This window comes from Tyto alba, unplaced genomic scaffold (genome assembly GCF_018691265.1).
Source record: "Tyto alba isolate M040663 unplaced genomic scaffold, T.alba_DEE_v4.0 Super-Scaffold_6, whole genome shotgun sequence".
In the NCBI taxonomy this organism is placed as follows: Eukaryota; Metazoa; Chordata; class Aves; order Strigiformes; family Tytonidae; genus Tyto; species Tyto alba.
The window spans coordinates 26,902,756-26,921,339 of NW_024881327.1; the positions used below are offsets into that span (position 1 = coordinate 26,902,756).

At 38.4% G+C, this 18,584-nt stretch overlaps 1 protein-coding gene across 14 annotated transcripts in view; it reads left to right on the forward strand.

Annotated features, from left to right (window-relative positions):
- FRYL (FRY like transcription coactivator) overlaps positions 1-18,584 on the forward strand; it is a 175,317-nt gene that overhangs the window by 37,775 nt on the left and 118,958 nt on the right. Inside the window, exon 1 of one of the 14 annotated variants that reach the window (XM_042808024.1) lies at positions 5,846-5,889. The exons of the other annotated variants lie outside the window; for them this stretch is intronic. The gene's annotated coding sequence lies outside the window, so the exon portion shown is untranslated. Of the gene's footprint in view, positions 1-5,845; positions 5,890-18,584 lie in introns of those variants that run through there. 14 annotated transcript variants of the gene reach the window in all.

Here is an 18,584-nt window from a genome sequence, read left to right on the forward strand (position 1 = left end):
GAGTTGTTTGAAATGTTTTCACCTTTTTATTACTGATTTGTTTCCTTGTAGTCTTATGATGTTTGCTGATCTGGAAAGCTGGATTTTCAGGAAGAACCAGATTGAAATCTGTTTAGCCTAATCCTTATGAAGTTGGTAAGGTTTTTGTTAACTATCTTGAAAGCAGTGAGATTTTTCAGGATTTAATTAGTTTTTCTTTAAAGTTGGGGGCAGGGGGAGACCTGGTTAGCTTTTTTTTTTTTTTTTTTTTTTTAAGGTAGGATTGCTATTAAATTAAGATAATGTTAACTTACTGAAAAGTTAAAAGAGGATACTGTTAATATTTGAGCTTACTGAAAGACTTATGTTCTGCAAGAAATCTGTGCGTCTTCAGTGTCCTTCCAGAACTAGTTGGAAAACTCATCATTTATTCTGAATGGGAAATATTATTCGTAGTTCTATGCCTGAATGCATTTTCTGTCAGTCCATATCATTCTGAAGATGAATGTAGTAGGACTGAAAACCTCAAACTTGTGGAAGCCACAGTGACTGCATGGTTTTTATGTAATTTAAAAGAATGCCGAGTGCCTTTAGCTGTGGTTTTTAAATGGAATATTTACGCTGGAATGATTAATGCAAATTATTTTGTAGGGGGATAAGTAGCCAAATCATGTTGTGTTATCTCAGCCATCCCAGTAAAAAAGCGCAAGAACTGCATTGAGGGCTTGGAGGAGGGAGGTGGTATGATATGAATATACTCTTAGAGAAATAAAACTATTGCAGAACTGGGCAATAACACTTCAAATGGGGGTGGGGGGAAGAAAACGAGGCTACAAGTCTGTAATGTTCCCTGTGAAACATAAATGAAGGACATGTAATATGTTATGTAATCTAAAAGCAAACTTTAAAAAGTTAAATAATGCTCTCTTAATATAACTTATTCAGCAATATCTTCAGTCATTAAAATCCTCCTATCTTTTCAGCCTGTAGAGATTAAGCTGAAACAACGCTTGTGAACTATATTAAATTTTTTTTTTTTGGTGTCCCATATTGGCCTTTGCCACAGGCCAGAGCTCTGGCAGTTACAGAAACAACAGTTGTTATGCACTACACTTATTTTATGTACATTGTTCAAAATAGTTGCCAGCAATGTTTCTGGGCAGCTTCAAGAAAATGGCATGATGCTACTTTAATTAAAGAAAAGCTGTACAAAGAACAGTTGCATACACATTTGTAGTAAATGTATTGATGCTAGTAAGTGTAGTGGTCCTTTTAGAAGTGTTTTTATTAAATTCCAAATTCTACAAATAAACAAAAGGAACATTCTGTTACTTGCACTGTCTACAGCACAATAGCATCTGGTGTCTTGTATTGCATGGGTCCTATAGCTACTTATAGCACCCAGGGCAAATCTTCCCTGTTGTATGGCTGGGCTTATTGTACATGCACTGAATATTACATCTACAAGGTATGTGTACTTGAAGTGCTGAGTTGGCTTTGCTTGTATAGGTGAAGCATGCTATGGATGAACAGTACCACAAATGGATGGTCTAATACTTTTCTGAGCAGCTGGACTTACTGCGCATGAATCTTGTAATGTATAGGTCTGTCTGCAGACATAGGTTGCTGAAGTGGCTCAAGCAATTTGCTTCCAGCCATCCTCTTCACTAAAAGGTTTTGATATCCGAGCAAAAAGCATGGTGTGGGCTGGACACTTGCATTTATCATTTTAGTAGAGTGCAAACAGCTTGTGTTTGCAGATTGAGCACTTCTGCTTTACTACACTTACAGTCCTATTCTCGTCGTGGTTTTTTAAGAGCTTACTGATACCTATGTGCACATTCACATATACCTTACCTTAACTCTTGAAAGTATCAGAAAAATAGACCTTATAGTAGTCTCCTCCCTTTAATAGTGAAATTTATAACTGTTCTACAATCAAAAGATATGCAAATATTTGTATCAGTATATAAACAACTTATTTATTGGAATTCTGTAATGTCCAGCCTAGTAGTATAATTATTCACAAATCCTGAGTTTGGGAGTTACTTTTTGGATCGTTTTTCTTACATAAACCAGCTCCAGACCAAAGCTATTGGCTTATAGTTAAATGCAAGTGTTTTCTTTTCCATCTTCTCTCTAGGTAGTAAATTAATCTTATGGAAGACTTCCCATATAAGTACTACAGTGTGATAGGTATTTTTAGACTCTTTCACAGTGGACATACTTATTGCTCTCAATTTTAAACACATTGTACTTTCCAGAAATTTGTTTCATTTTCTTCTTTGAAAATGAGGAACTGGAAAAGAATCCATGCTGTAAATGACATTTTCTTACACAGTTTTAGAAATACATGATGATGATCTCTTGTAGCTGTACATAATGAATTTTATTGGGCTCTTAGTGAATTAGCCTTGTCTATGTGCTTGCCAAGTTTCAGAGGCTTGTAATCCATGGTTTTTCTTTCCTGCTTCTACTGTTCTTGTTTTATTTAAAAATAAGAAGTTACATTTTAAACTTCATGGTTTATCCGAAAGTCTTCTGTTTATTCTAGTATCTTGTAGGTTATTTCATTAACTCAATTCAAAGTCAAAGCAAAACCCAAAACATCCAAAATGGCAGTAGTTGTCATCTATACATCTTTGATTATAAAAGCATGTAAATTGGCTTGTGAGGAAGAAGAAATGTTAGAGTGCTTGTGCACAGTCATACAAAAAGATAATGCTTACAACACTGATGCTTACATGACAGTGCTAAGATACTGACAGATCCATTACCCCTCTTGTTAAATGGGCTTGCACTGGTATTTGTTTTCTCTCTTTTTTCTTTTCTTTTCTTTTTTCCTTTTTTTTTTTTTTTTTTTTCTTTCTGGAGCGCAGGGCGGGGCAGGGAATAAAACTATGTGGTGTATGCTATTTTTAAATCTTGTAAATTAATGATGTCTGTTGAATCTAACTACTTATGTCTGTGCATGTATGTATGAAAACATGCATATTATGTATATTGACATAGTATTAAAAGAGGATTTTTCTTTTCAAACTATTTTTATTCCTGATATTAAATATTGCTAGTCTTCAATACTTCCGCTGAAATCTTCAGAAGGAAAAGCTTAGACTCCTGGTACATACGGTTCTTAACATCCTATAAGTTCTTCATGGGCTAATATTTTTATATTAAGCTAACTGCATTTAAAATTAATTGCTAGTATCCTTGAGGAAGCCCTATTGACAGTGATCATTAGTTGATATTATGATAAATCATAGTGCGACAAAATCTCGGATGCCATGGTAGAAAGCCATGTAACTTGCTTGGCCAAACACATCAACATCATAAATAAATGCAAAATTTTAAAAAGATTTCTTAACAGTCATAAACTTTTGAAACACTGCTTTACAGATATACTGGCAGCTCTTCTGTTTGAAAGTCTTCTTAACAGGACTCTAGAAGGTGGAACATTGAGATTAGTGTTTCTGTGTGGTTGTTTTAGTAGATCTCCTGGGGTTTCTGGGATGATTGTTTTTTAATAAGTTTCTGGTGCTAATAACAAAGAATAGAATTGGGGGGTGGGGATGAGAAGGCAACTACAAAGAACCCAAAGTGTATTTTAAAAAGTCATTATTTTTGAGGTGCTGGGAGAGTTGGCTCATGATTTTGGAATGCATGCTGTTAACAAGGATTCCTTTGAAAAACCTCTCTGTAGCCCAGTGTTAAAGGCAGTCAGAGACCAACCATAATTAATACAGTCTTTCAAATTAGTGGTGAAATTCATCAGCCAGTTCCAAAATCTGACCTTTATATCCTACTCATAACAAAATACAACCTCTGTTATATCTTATTTTAGTAAGAGGAAAAAGGACTGCTTGATGTATAACTTTGAATGTTTTCATAAGAGAAGTGATGAAAAAGGAATATGAGGTAATTGGAAGTACTACCTAGGCAATATTACCTGAAACAGGCTTATGAAAGAAAGTTTGATGCAACATCCCAAAGAGTTACTCTGTGTGGATGCACATTTTGTACCCTGTCTGGGAAGAAACATAAAGGACTATCCAGATATAGGTAGCAATTTCATATCTTATTATAGAAAAATATTTTTTGCATGGGGAAAATTGGTTTATTTTTGATCTATGAAAAGTGAGTGATCACACCAGTCTCTCTTTTAATAAAACTATTCATCTCCTGAATGGATGTCAGGCAGCAGCTGTCTTGATGGTTGAAGGGGCTTGTGCAGTGACACGCTTCTCCTGATCTTTCTCCAATATCCTTCCACTGACGTGTTAGACCTGTCATTTAGAACCACCTAGCTGGGCATCGACTAGTCTGTTATATCTCTGGTAGTGGTAATTATTTTGTCTTTTTGGTTTGGGGGTGTGTGTAGATTTAAAAACACACACGCAAACCAAAACCACAAAAAACAAACCTTAAATGTACTTGATGTGTACGCTATTCTTAAATCTTTTCAACAACTTCAGATAATTATAGTTTATCTGAGGGCACAGGTAAACCTGCCTGGTTTACTCCTCATACAGTGTGGGGAACAGTTCTAAAGATATGTAAGTTTTTTAAAAAATAAAGCAGATTTAGTTAATCAGTGTACCTTGGATCCCTGTGATTAATTTTTTAGTTCATCTGTATGGCGTGGGTCAAATTATGGTTTAAATAGACCTAATTAAACTAGTTAGCAGTCTTTGTCACAGTAATTTCTCATTCTTCTGTATTTGACCCAAGAGTTAATGTTACCTGTATAGGATGGTGGCAGTTGTGGAAACAAGCATTATTTTCTCCATATCATGTCTTCCTGTCAGTACACAGAAATCTTTCTGAAATTTTCAACTACTTTTAGATTTGTCCATTAAAATATTGAGACATTTTCAGATGTGCTTTTGATGTGTGTAAAGGTAACACCTCCACCTGACCAAGGGCCACCACTTTTTGGTTATGTACCTGATACTGTGGGCAGAGTGACGGAGGTTTATCTTAAAATGCTTTACCCTGTGCTGAAATGGGCAAAGGCTGGTGGAGGGGTGTCTCGCTTTTTCCCGGAAGGATGGTGGCAAATGCTGAGCCCTAGCTAAAAGCGGTGTTGGGTTGCATCCCTGGGAGTCCAAAACCTTCACCCCTAGGATACTTTCTGTCATGGCCTTTGAGTTGATACTGAAAGAAGGAAACCATCAGAAATGTAAAAATTGTGTTAAGTCCTTTAATAGATACTGAGAGAAAAAAAAACAAAACAAACCTGCGACTAGCAGTAGGCATCAAAGTTGAAGTGCCCCTCGTTCCCCTGCAGGCCTCTATCCCGGGAGTACTACTACTTCAGGCCTTCTTCCCCTCTGCTGAGCACCAGTTTGGGATTATTTTTTTTTTTTCCTTTTATTTTGCTGACCTCTTAGTGAAGAAGGCTTGTGGTGCTTTTGGCGCTGTGCACAGCAACGCTGGGCCGTGTATTTAATTCACTCCAACTTTAACAGGTCCGCTGGAAGTTTATTTAAAACTCAGCCAAGTGCAAACAGCGGTTTTTTTTTTTTTTTTGTTTTGTTTGATTTTTGTTTTTTTTTTTTTTAAGTAGTCCTGTGGGGGTTTAATTGCAGGTAGGTGTGTGGCGGGGTGTGTGTGCGCGCCCGCCTCCGTCTGTCCGTCCCCGTGTACCGCCCCCCCCCCCCCCCCCCCCCAAAGGGCGGGCGGGAGGAGCGCCGGGCCCCTGCGGCGGTGGGCGGGGCTGGGGGCGGGGGGCCGCCCCCGGGCCCAGCGCGCGCCCCACGGGCCCTGCGTCAGCGCGGTGGGGGGCGCGCGGCAGCGGCGCGGGCGCCGGCACGCTCCTGCCGGTGCTCGGCACCATGCTCAGCCTGCAGGATTCCCTCTTCTTCGAGATCAACATAAAGTCTCTGCTGAAATCCTGGAGCGGCAGCAGCGGTAAGTATATCGCCGGCACCGAGAGCCACGGCGTCATAGCGGTTGTTTTTTTTTTTTGTTGTTTTGTTTTGTTGGGTTTTTTTTGTTTTGTTTTTTTTTTTTTTTAATTTCACGCTGCTGCGTGAAATCGCGCTTTAAAAATGAGGTTTCAGCGGTCTCCTGTGTGCTGGTGCAACTGGGCATAGCCAGTGTGAGCCGTGAGCAAAGTGCACTATCTGCTTCCTAGTTGTCATGTAAGCTTATATAGATAGATACACACGTATATTTATATATATTTTCTTAGGCTGCAGTTGCTTCAGGCTGATAAAGTTCTTGCACCCCTTTGCTGTCCAAGAGAGGTGACAAGCAGATGCTCGTCCCTGCGGAGTTAGCAGATGCTGACACTGTGGCTTTAGTTCTGCCAAGCTCCAAATGCTCCTCTGAAGCAAAACAACCGTCCCTGGGCTGAGTGTTTTACAGGGGGGTATTATTTTGGGGCCTCAAACCCATTATTACACCTGCAAAACAGTGTCCACTTTGATCTTCTAAATGGCCCTCATCTAGGGTTTCTGTGAGGACTTCTTGTCGTAATTGAACCAGCGAAGGCAAGGATGCTGCTTTTGGTAAAGACAGCCAGCCTGTCCTCAGATCACCCCTTCACACATGCTTCAATGCAGGGTCTCGGGCCCGGGAGCTGCTTTGCACCGTGTAGCAGGCTCTGCTGCCGTAAGCACAGCAGCTTCATGACAGGACGCCAGGAGGTGATAAAGGTGACGTAATTGTACGTCAGGAAAGTGTTTCATATGTCTGAAGTTTCTTGTATTTGTGAAAATTTAAAATAGTCAAAAGCAGGAGATAATCTGGTATCTCTGCTTTAAGTTACATTTCATTAATTGCTGTTTGAGATGCACTGGGGTGCACAGTCTCCACTCACCAAACATTTCATCAGAATACCTCTGTTGGAATTTTTACCCTGATACAGCATTGTTTCACCTGTCTGTCTTATTTGAAGGAATTGGTAGCAAGTTATTTATTGTACAGTGTATTCATCAGTGCTAGGAGAGTATTCAGATATTTAGTTTGTCCTAATAGCTTATTCAGACGTGAGATTTGGTTTTTGCACTAAATGCTGTAATTCGTGTTTTGGACTAATAACTTCCAGACTTACGACTTCTGAGTTAAAACAATGAATATTTCAAAACACGCATACTTCTGGGTTTTGCTTTTCACTTTCTTTAGTTTGTGTCTTGCAGGTTAACTGTATCTGTTCCAAATTATACCTTGTAATAGTACATGGCAGTTATTAACGTTTTTACTGAAACAAAGATAACCAGAAGGGTTTTTCTGATATTTTGTAGTAGAAGATCAAGGTGTCTCATGAAAATGGTTAAAAATCCTTAAAGTTGATTTTATTTATGTATATTGTTTCTAAACTAAAGGAATCCATAGGATTCATTCAGTTACAATAAATTCAATCTACAACTAGATAAATAATTAAGGAGATCAATTGCAGAATCTGGACTAGACAATTATCAGCTATAAGAACATAGAGAGTAATAATAATAAAAAAGGATATCTGAGAAGAGGTTATATAGCAGGCTATGCTTTCTCCTTTATGTCCTCTGTTATGTAAGCACAACGGAGGAAGATCTTCCTGACTCTTTCATCAGGAAGTGGTACTTGGATCATCTAACAACAAACTAATTTTCTGTGCACGCTGATTAGATAGCTGGGGTTTATTTCACCTTTTTCCCATAATTGTCACTCCATTTGTTAAAATTGCCATGATTATGGTAAAGCTGTGTCTCTGCTCTGTGTGAGAGACGCATTCTGATGGCTTTCCACTTGCAGACTGGCCAGGAGCAGACCTCTCTATGCAGCCTATGCTGGGTTTAAGTATTGTGATTCCCTTGGATAGCTTAGTGAATTGAGCTGAAGCAGGCAAGCCAGTTACTTTTTTCCTAAAATGATTTTCAATCAAGTGATGCAGTATGTGCGGAACGGGGAATTACGCAATATTTATGTTGAGTGTCTGTTTGGAAATTCAATAAATGTGCACATGCTAAGAAATTACTCAAGAAAGGGTTTTTTTCCTGTGTTTTCATAAGATTTTTATATGCAAATGCTACTTTTTGTGTTTTATATGATAACTTCAGGATTTTGTATACTAAAGAATGTCAGAGCAGGAGTGGGTATGCTTGCATACATTTCCATGTACATAAAAATAAGCATCTGTAGAGAGTGCTTAAGCATATAACAGAAAGGCAGCAAAGCTCCATGAGTCTGGTTAAGGGCTTGCTTAGCTGGCATAATGTTGTTGCAGTGCTGGCTAAGGTTTTATTGTAGTTGATCTTTTTTCTTTCAGTAACAACAATGAAGTGACATTCATATGGCCTAGTTTCAGAATGCTGTCTTTGTGCCAACAATTTTAGGCATTACTTCTTTTTAAACGGAGTCAGGAATGTTCTTTTAATCCAACAGTGAAGTGAGGATGTTCCCGCTTAAGAATTATTTGCTTACTGAAGTTGTGGATGTAACAGAGGCTTTATACTGGCTTGTCCTCAGGTTGCTTGGCTCCATCGAATTTAAGGAATCTTAGTTGTGATAACGTAACTCAATGTTCTTAAAGTTATGGATTCTGTTGTTTAGTCCATTGCAGTTTGAATATGCGGTCTCTTTAAGCATTCTTCTGAGGTTTCTGATTTTGTAGCAAAAATATTAATTTTGATTGTTAAAGTCAATTGGTGTAACAAAATATTTTGTCCACAAAAACCTTTGCTTAAGGTTAAGGAGGTCTGGATGTCATGAGATTTACTTTTAGTAATGCAATATATGGGTTCAAAAACCGAATGTGGTGCTGCCTACAATGAAAAGCATTATGTAATTAATACCTTTCTGTAAGATATGAAGTGTTTTAATGAAAACTATGCATGTATTTTTGGGGCTTACAGGAACAACTGCTTTCTAGTAAACATGAGTGTAACCCATTGTGGCATTCTTAAAAGCACTTCTCTTTCTAATATTTACCATATTAATAATCTGGTTCTGTTCAATAATTATTTCTGAATAATAAAAAAAGAACAAAAAAATATATCCATTGTCTTTCCAGCAATGAATACACAGCTTTCTGTTGCTGTGCTGCAGTTGTGGTGTGTCTGGTAAAGAGAATGGCACAACTGTCCTGTGGGTGCTTCTCTGACCTTGAACTCATCCCTGCCTGCTTCTAGCAAATCAGTGTTGGAGGTGGTTCACAGGGTTTTTATATTACCTTGCTCAACTTGATTCAGAAGTCATGCATATATTTCAAGAACTCATACCAGTTAAGAGAAAGGGGCTGCTCTTAACGTTGCACCTGCCAAAGCTACATTGAGGTCGTTGCTCTTGGCCTCATTTTGGTAAGGGTTTGTGACAGTGATTTTCAAAGTTACTTAGACTTGTGAGCCTGGAAACAAAGTCATGGCAAGAAAGTGAGCTGTATCTGCCTGTACAGCAGTTGTGTTTGAAAATGTGTTATAAAATCAAAAAGAAATGGAGCAACTTTAAAAGGAAGTGAATTATTGGAGCTACGGCTGCCAGGTGCTGACAAGCATGTGAAAACTGGGGAGCTGCCTGTCAGATACTTCTGAATCATTCTTCCTGTGAATGAAAAAAGCACTTGGAGTTGAAGAATCGCTTACCTTCCCGTAGGATTAGCTTGACTGAAGATTACTTCCTCCTTTACCAACCAAAAATGAGCTCTTAGCTCTCAAGAGAGGTTCTGCTCTGATAATACAGTATTTAACAAAGTAGATGTAATGGATTTGTTTTTATCCCGTGGCTTTTCATTTGATGACGGCAATGAAACTGTAATTTAAATAAGAAACGTGAGATCACCTTACAGTGCCATGATAGGAACATACACGTAAAAGGATCGCATGAGGAATTGTGGAACAAATATTTTGTTGCTGGTCTTGTTCTTTGGGAGGAGGTGGTGTGAGGTGGAGTGTATGTGGAGGTGTGCATGGCTTTAGCCAGGACAGATTTGCTCCTTCCATTGCAGTTTCTAAAAGCAATAAAAGAACAATTTGTTAATATTTTTGGAATCAGTATCGTATGATAAATTTCATCCTTTTCCCAGCAACTGTTAAACTGCAGAGAGAAATAAAACCTGGGGAAGAAAATTGGTCTGAGATGTTATGTGATTGCTTCCCCTCCAAACTGTCCTTTTGGGGTAGCAGTTATCAGCGGCAGTACTGTGCTCTAGAGAACTTTCAATGGCAGTTTTATATTCCAGTGGCAAAATCGGTATTACTTCACAATCAAGAGAAATCTTATTTTCACAAGATACTTTTTTTGGTGACTTTGTAAACAGTAATTAAATAAGTACAGTATAAATACAATAATAAGTAGGGTGTTAACTTAATTTCTCCAACATCAAACATCCCAAATAATAATCTGTACAATCTTTTTGTAGGAAACTTCTTAATTGCAATTTTGACTTCAAAAAATCATGACAGTTAGTAGTCATCTCTATACTGAAACTCCGTAGACGTCTCCAGAGAATGTACCAATTTTTCCTTATGATATCTTCCAAAATTATTTTGACATACTGAAAAGTGAAATTTTAAAATGAAATATTAATTTATGTTAAGTTTTGAAAAAGCTACTAAATTCCACTCTTTTTAAAAAAATGTGTTGAAGTGCACTTTGTGATAGTAAATGTACTTATAGATTGATGTACAGCTGGAGCAGCAGGTTTGTTTTCTGTAGAAGGGACATAGTGCTTAGGATGGCTTCTCCACCACCTGTCAGTTGTCAAGGGAAAAACAACTTTTTTGTCAGTAGTTAATCACCCAATAAAATGTGAATGTGTAAATTTTTTTTTTTTTGAGAGTTTATGGAGCATAATCTCCATATTTGGCCCTATTTATGAATTTAGGTGGTCTTTAATGATGGTCACTTGTGCAGTACATCTTGGGACACATAAGATCGAGTCATTGCATTTCCTGATATATGGTGTGTTGGCATACATTCAGTTAAATGAAATGTCAGAAACACTCTGTGTAGTAAAATCTGCTACATAAAGAGAAGATAGCTTTTTTGTTTTTCTTTTCTTTCAGGGTAGGGTTGAAATAACAAGGTCTATAAATAGATGTACGCTGGAAGGAGACAAATAGGCTATAAGTAGATTATCCAACTAGTCGAACCAATGTACCACCCTGAAGCTGGAGAATACCCAGTATACAGAAGTGAAAGTTAGGAAGTGGTCAAACTTTTTCAGTCTCACTCCGTTAGATGTGGGTCAAGTGAGCAGGATGAAGATGAAGGAAGTTTCATAAGATGGCTGAGCTTGTCATTTGTGCCAAAAGTGGTGGCTTTGCCCTCAGCAGTGCAGCCTTGTCACCTTTTTACCTGCCCATTGCAGTACTTGTCTCATCCTTTTAGTGATCTGGTTTGTACATCAGCAGAAATTTTCTTGGGAAGATGGAGATTTTTTTGTTGTTGTTGTTAAATTATCCAACTGAATCATCTCAAGTCAAGGAGGGTGGACGTGAGGGCTGGTGTAAAGTAAGGGTCAGGACCACCTGCCTAACAGTGAGAGGCTGACTGCTTCTTTTTGGTGGGCATGTATAGGTGTCTCAGCTCAGCTGGATCACTGAGCCTTGCTCTCGTGTGTTGCATGGAAGCCTTCTTCATATTTGCTCATTTTTATTCTGTGTGACTGAAGCTGTGTGATTATTTTGGGGGGTATTTTTGGGTTAGACTAGCTTTCACTGTTGCTAAACATTCATACCTACATGTATACTTTTTCCCTGCCTTATCTGATGCCTACAGTCTGTGTTCTAACATTTTTTCATGTAGAGTGGGCATAAGGGCATGGATGTTCATGCAGATTTTTACCAATCAAAAGTAGATAGGGTTAATATGATGTTTTAGGACTTACTTTGGACTTCTCTGTACATCAACATGGAAAATTTTGAACTTTGGGTTTGTTTTTTTTTTTTTAAGATTGTCATTTCTGAAATTCCTCATTAATTTTTAAATAAGATGCCTGCATTGTATTAAGTACATTATACGTTGGGATATATATTATTTATCTTCATCAGGCACAGATATGCTAGAATGAGCTTTCCTTTGGGGTGTTCTTTTTTTTAAAGCAATATACTTTCTGCTAAACCCATAACTAGATTCTGTAATGATTCAAACTGCAGAAGAGAATGCTATTGAAAGGAGAAAGTGCCCCAAATGCAAACCACTCTGTCAGCTACTGTTGCTAGAATAAACTGCATGCTCTGCATGGACTTCAGGAAAGCTCCAGATAAACCAATTGCAACAACCCATATCAAATACCCTATTTCTGCTGACTTTAAAAAAAAAAAAAAAAAATCTCTAGCTCTGGTGCTTTTGTATTTGAAGGGGAGGGGTTCAGACACTAGAGATTTAGTACCATTTAAGAGATCACTGACAAAACAGTTATTTATTTAGAAAGGTGACTGCCAACTTCAGAACACTCTGTGGAGCAAAACAGTTGTTTGCTATATTATATCCTGTTTATACGTAGTTAAAGGTTTTCCCCTGCATAGAAAGAAATACTCTTCCTTGTTCCTTTGCAAAGAGTAATGATGCTAGTCAAAGGGAGCTTTTAAATTCTGCTAGGTACAGTGCAAAATAACAGGTGAATTTAATTTTGAAGATGAAAAAGCTGTTCTAAATCAAAAAGGGTTCTTGGAACCTAAAATACACTGGACCATACTACTGTAAATATGAATTAAGTCTTTGAACTCTGATGTTGCCTGCACAAATGTCACAAACAAAGGTTTATGTTAGTAGCGGGTCTGGTAGAAACTACTTTCTGGGAGAAATTTCAGGGGAGTTTACTGAAATGAGATTTATATAACATGCTGCCAAGGTGCAATAACGGAAGAAAATAAAAAGTTAAGGCATATAATTACTTTGATTTAATTACTTTTAATATTAAAATATTAATTGTTGAAAAATCAAGGTACAGGAAGAAATTAACTTTATATCATTGGCTTTTCATTGATAACTGTCATTAGACAAATCCATGAGTTTTTATGGAGCAATCAAGAAGTACTTAAAATATTGTGATGGTCAAAAAGCCAGAGGCAGAAAATGTTTCAATACAATTACAGACTTAAATGTTTTATGACTAATTACTTTCATCAGATTTTAGACTTGATGCCCTAAGTAGGTATAGTTAGAACAAACAAGAAAAGCAATATATGTAGGACAAATTTTACTCAGTTCAGAGTAAATACTATTAGTGAATATATAATGCTTTCGGAGTGGTAGTAGAAGACAACAGGCATATAAAAATTATTCCTCACTCTCTACTTTTTCTCATTCTTCTCTTAAGAATCAAGGTTTTGAAAATCCAAAGGGGAGAAAACGTACTTTCCTTCAGATTTACATAGCCTCAGAAATAGACCACTAAGAGTTTAAAAAGCCAACCATTTCAAGCTTCTAAAATAAAAATTTTAATTTAAAACATTAATATTTATAGGTTTCTTCCTCAAGAACTAGTTCAAGTTCTAGAAGTAATTAATTCCTCAAAGAGATCTTAGGAAATCACAGCATGGGAAGTATAAATGACTCCTCTGGTTTTGCCCATGAGGCACAGCTGGCATGTGATTTGGGGATATTTTCAACTTTACTTTTTGAAGTCCCTGTTGTAGACAATTGCTACAGATTAGAATGCTAGTCCAGAAAGATGTATGAATGCCTTAAATTCTTGCAAATCAGTGCTAACTAATTAATAGATATTAGAAAGAATTGTTATATTCACAGTTCTGTCAAAGCAGCACAAGTAGCCTTAGGGTTGTTGATTTTCTTTCTTTTGCTTCTTTTACTCATCATCCCCTTCTGCTTCCTGTGTTCACGCCGATGAACTGGAATTTAAGATCTTCAGGTTAGGAACGGTGATGCTTGCGGGGGTGCCCATGCACCAGGGTCACTGCTCAGTAAAGACTCGGCAGCTCTTAATGCAGCCAGTGTTAGGCTTAGAGAACTGAGTGTCTGACATCTCAGTGGAAACCTGCCTCCTTTTTCTCTCTAACATCTTGTTTCTGCCGGCTGTCAGCAGGACATGGCAGTTGGGCCAAATATCACCAGATTTTTACTGTCCTTTCAGCTACAAATGAGGTCTTGTCCTGGGAAAAAAAAAGGGCTGACAACTGGCACTTCATTTTTATGACAGCAAAGCAAAGCAAGAAGGAAGCTAACGCAGATGCACTGAGGTTTGCCTGAGAAGTTAGAAGCTTTTTGATAGCTGTTGGAGACACTGTGGCAAGGAACCCCTGCTAGCCTGATTAGGGGTTATGAAGGTGGAGTTGTGCATTGTTCTGCATGTATGGGTATTCTTATCTTTGAACCTCTCCCTTCAGAAATGAACAGGATAGAAAAAGAGGAAGGAGGAGTCTAAAGCCTAGAAACTCCCTAGCAGAAGGGCATAAATGAGAAAGATTTTGGAGTCTTTTTGTCTTATTTTATTTCTTCTCAAATAATAATTTTTAAAACCCTGGAAGGATATTTCAAGCTATAATTATTCCTCCACAGGAAAGAAAGTTCATCACTAATTCTGAAAGAATTATGTTAAGCAAAACAACATGAACAAAACCAGTTTTCAAAAATATGGCAAACGGTGACCAAAAAGAAAGTGATTCCACTGTTAAAGTTTTCCTAGCATCTGTCACTATAGTAATGTTTGAAGGATTGTTTGAATAATTTTTACTTATTTATTTTAATTTGTAGTTTGTGCCTATTTTTCATGGCTACGTTATCCCTGAAGGGGGATACTATAACTGGAAAACTAGAGTGCTTGTGTTGGAGAGGATAGAGGAACCAAGAATATAACTTGTTTAATCGAGCAGGGAGGAGGATGGTAGGACAGGGCCTGGGAGGACCCTAGAAGGGTGAACACATTGGTTCTGTAATTTTGGAAGCAAGCCTGTAGGATTTTACTATTTAAAATATGGTGAAGGATATGAATTATACTGCCACTGAGCATGAAAACTTTTTAAAGCATATTGAGTTGAAGTTCAACCTCACTAAAATTGAATGTCGCTGTGCCAAACTGGTGTCTCCTCAGGGATGCAACTTTTCACAATAAAAAAGTAGTATGCACAGCTTATTCTGAAGACCTGGAGTGAGGAATTACTGATTACTCAGTTAATTTTAGTTTAGATACTGGTTTATTAGATACATTCTTGCACTTTTTTAGTTCTTTCTCAAGCTTTTATATCTCTTCTGTACTTGCTTACTTCTGTAAAGGCCATTTATGTTAATGGTGCCGAGAAATATGGTGTCAAGTCCTTGAGAATTACTTGGTTTCATTTTATATTTGTAGTTTTGAGACTAAGGTTACAAAGACTGACTGCCAAAAAGCGATCATGAATATTGGATAGCTTTAGCTATTTGGGGACTGGGAGAGTGACAGAGACCCGTGAAGGTGCAGACGAGCAGCTGTGCTGTCTTGACATTATTTTCTCCGCAGGGTTTTAATTCTCAAGAGCCTCAGTCCCTGATTCCTGCTGACTGGGAGTACTACCCAGAAGCTGGAGGCTAGGCCTGGGTTAACCTTCCGAGTTAATGGCACTGTAATGTGTGTGTGCTTTGTGTGTGTCTAGCCTAAAAAAGTCTTGTGAGAGGGGAATGGGGTATTTCTAACCTTTAAATGCATGGGTCTGTATTGTTAACTGAAAGATGTTTGCTTGTGTGTGATCTGCGTCATGACTCCATTGAGCTGACAGACCCTCATGAAGGGTCACAAGTTTTAATCAGCATCTACAATTAGGAAAAAAAATGATAGATTTCTGTTGAATTTCCCCTGTTTTCCTGTCCTGTGCTTCTTGCCAAGTGCGGCTGCCTTAGCAGGGTACTGATAACCTGTTTCTGGAGATTAAACACTGCTCCTCCCCTTGAGTTGTGTCTGCAGAGTAGCAGTGTGTTGCTGGTCAGACTGCCTCCTGTTCTCCATCTGCAGAGGAAGCAAGCTGTAATCTCATTCCTCTGTGGGTCTAGCAAGCTTACAGTCAGCTCAGAAGGGAAGTGGGCTTTTGCAGAGTGATTAAAACAGCTTGTTGTTTTATGTTGTTGTCAATATGTGACCATACAAACTTAAATACCACATCATCAGGGAAAAAGATGCGTGGTGAGCTCTGGATGTGAAACTCACATTTCTAGGTCAGTGGCTAAGAGTGTAACTCATCAGAGGCCAGAGCTTGTTATCGTTTCGTGGTTTGCATTTGGTCTCTTTCCAGGTGTCAGGACCAAAGCACTCCCTGATTTGAGGCCCTAACCCCCGGCTGGGCTCCGCAGCCACTGCACAGTCCCACCGTGGTCACACTGCTTCCCTGCTCTTTGCTTCTGTCCCACTCAGACTTTGTTGAGTTGTTAATCTAACATGTGCTTTATTATTGTAGAATGATTAATGAGGTAATGTATTCTTAGGATGCATGTAGATTTTGCCTGTTTAACTTTGATATAGTGAGGAAGCTTGAGATCCAAAACCTTGACCAGAGAAGCTGAGATTGTCAGGATTGAGTGGGAATAGTTGGGCAACACATAAAACCAGTTTTGGTAATAGTATACCTGAACAAGAATGAAGCAAGTACTGCTCCATTTTCAAAATAATGGTACCAGTATATGTATATATTGCAACTTGGGAGATGGTGGCATTGGCTAGCTATCTGTGCTAATTCTGGTCAGTAACCTAAGTGACCTTATTTTTTTTTCTTCATGTAGCAGGAGTAAGGAGCGTTATGGATTATAGAATAATTTTTTTATAATATCCTCTAATAGGACATTTTACCCTCTATTCCTGAAGAGGGCTGGGCATTGGAGAATTTTTAAAACAGAATCCTAGTAGTTTCATGTCTTTCTTGCAGTATTTTTCTCCCTTTTATATTTGTGATGAACTATGTAGTCGTATAAATACCACCCAAATACTGTTCCTGCCATTAATGGCCGAGCCATAGTTTGTGTCACCGCATAGTTAGGCGCTTAGTTACTTTTCAGTCCTCAAAACCTGGTAGTGTTCAAGTGATTACAGTTCTAAATGTAGCTGTGAATCAGTTGTCCTACCTTCTTACAGGCTGCTCTCTTTAAAATATGGTTTTATATATAAACATATTTTTATTCCTGTCCATCAGCATTGATGACTCCAGAACAGATTTTGCCATGCTTCGTTTTGTAGGTGAGCATCTCTGTTACTTTGCTGATAGACTGTGGATATTTTCTGTGTCTTTCTACAAAACTATGAATCCTACTATTTAATTTATATCAGAAAACAGTATAGGAAATACCATTGCAACATTGTATAAACCATGTAGCAGATGTAAACATGAGACCTTGGAGGAGGGAAAGGAGATGTTACTTAAAATAAGACCTGAGGGGAAAGAAGGGTTTTCACTTGCTCTCACAGTCTGTCAGGCTCCAGAGCATTTGTCAAAGAGGTCCATCCAGCAGCTGGGCACCAGGACAGGGGTGTTCAAGGTGTCTGTCCAGCAAAAAGGCACGACGATGCTTGTGTCCAACTGTTAGATCTGGAATCCGTGTCCATGGTATGGGAGGTAAGGATGCCAGGTGCCACGTTCTCGTGTCTCAGGTCCCTCATTGGTTGCTAACAGATTTTGGATGTGTGCTTTTGGAGCTGACAGTGATCAGCATCTCCATCCTGTCCCACCTCTGTGAGTCCTTACAAGTCGCCATGGTTCTTTGTCTCCACATCTGGGTGTGATGTGAAACTGTAGGTAGATGTGTGGGGGGTCTCCATGACCTGCTCACCTGCGTGCTGTTCACACAGGCCATGCTGGGAGCCCCACTTCCCCTGGTGCCTCCATAGCCAGACCTTCCCCTTCATACCAGTCTGAGCCCCTCAGTTACTGTTCTCTGCAATGCTTTTTAGAGCTTATAAGAAAGTGTTGAAACCAGATAAAGGTTCTTATTGTGGAGAAAGCAAACTACTTTCTGAAGTAAATTAGAATCGGATAAAAAGTTAAAATTAAAGTTGAGGAAGGTAAGAGAAAAAAAGCTTCTTATTTTTCCTTTGAATTCCCATGCATACAGCTCAAATCTTTTAAATGACCAATTTAGCCATGTATTTTGGAGTTCCATGGACAAGCATATGATAACCTATTTTTATTTCAGATGTGACTAGTCTCCTTCCTTGGAACTGACAAAGAAGCTGTTAACTCTGAAAGCTTGGTGTGTTTATGGTGGCTAAGAATAGCACTGCATGGCACTTAGTATTGTCTTCTCACAGAAGTCTAGTTCGAGTGCGGGCTCTTGTCTGTGTGCTGTGTGAGATTTTTTTTCACCAGGTTTCTGCTGTGTCCTTGTACTTTTTCTGTAGACTTAAAGCCCTGAAGGCTGTCATCTGTTTTTCTAAGGAGTTGCACAACTTCAGATTCTTGCTACTTTAGTTTACTTTTATTTGCAGTTAGCATGGATAAATTTCTTCAGAAGGTCTGGTTAGAAATGCAAGTGTCTCACGCATACTTTTAAAACAGTATTGTTAACTAGGGCTTCGTGTGAACTCAGTGCTACCTTATGCTGTTGAAGACTTTAAAAGTGCTAAGGAGCCTCAAAATCAGTTCCCACACTAACCACAGAAGGAAAGTGAATTTGGGTAAGTGACCTAGTGAACAGTCCTGAATCTTCTAGATATTGGCAATTTTCATACTCATCAAACTTTTTTCCCTAAAAAAAAAAAATGA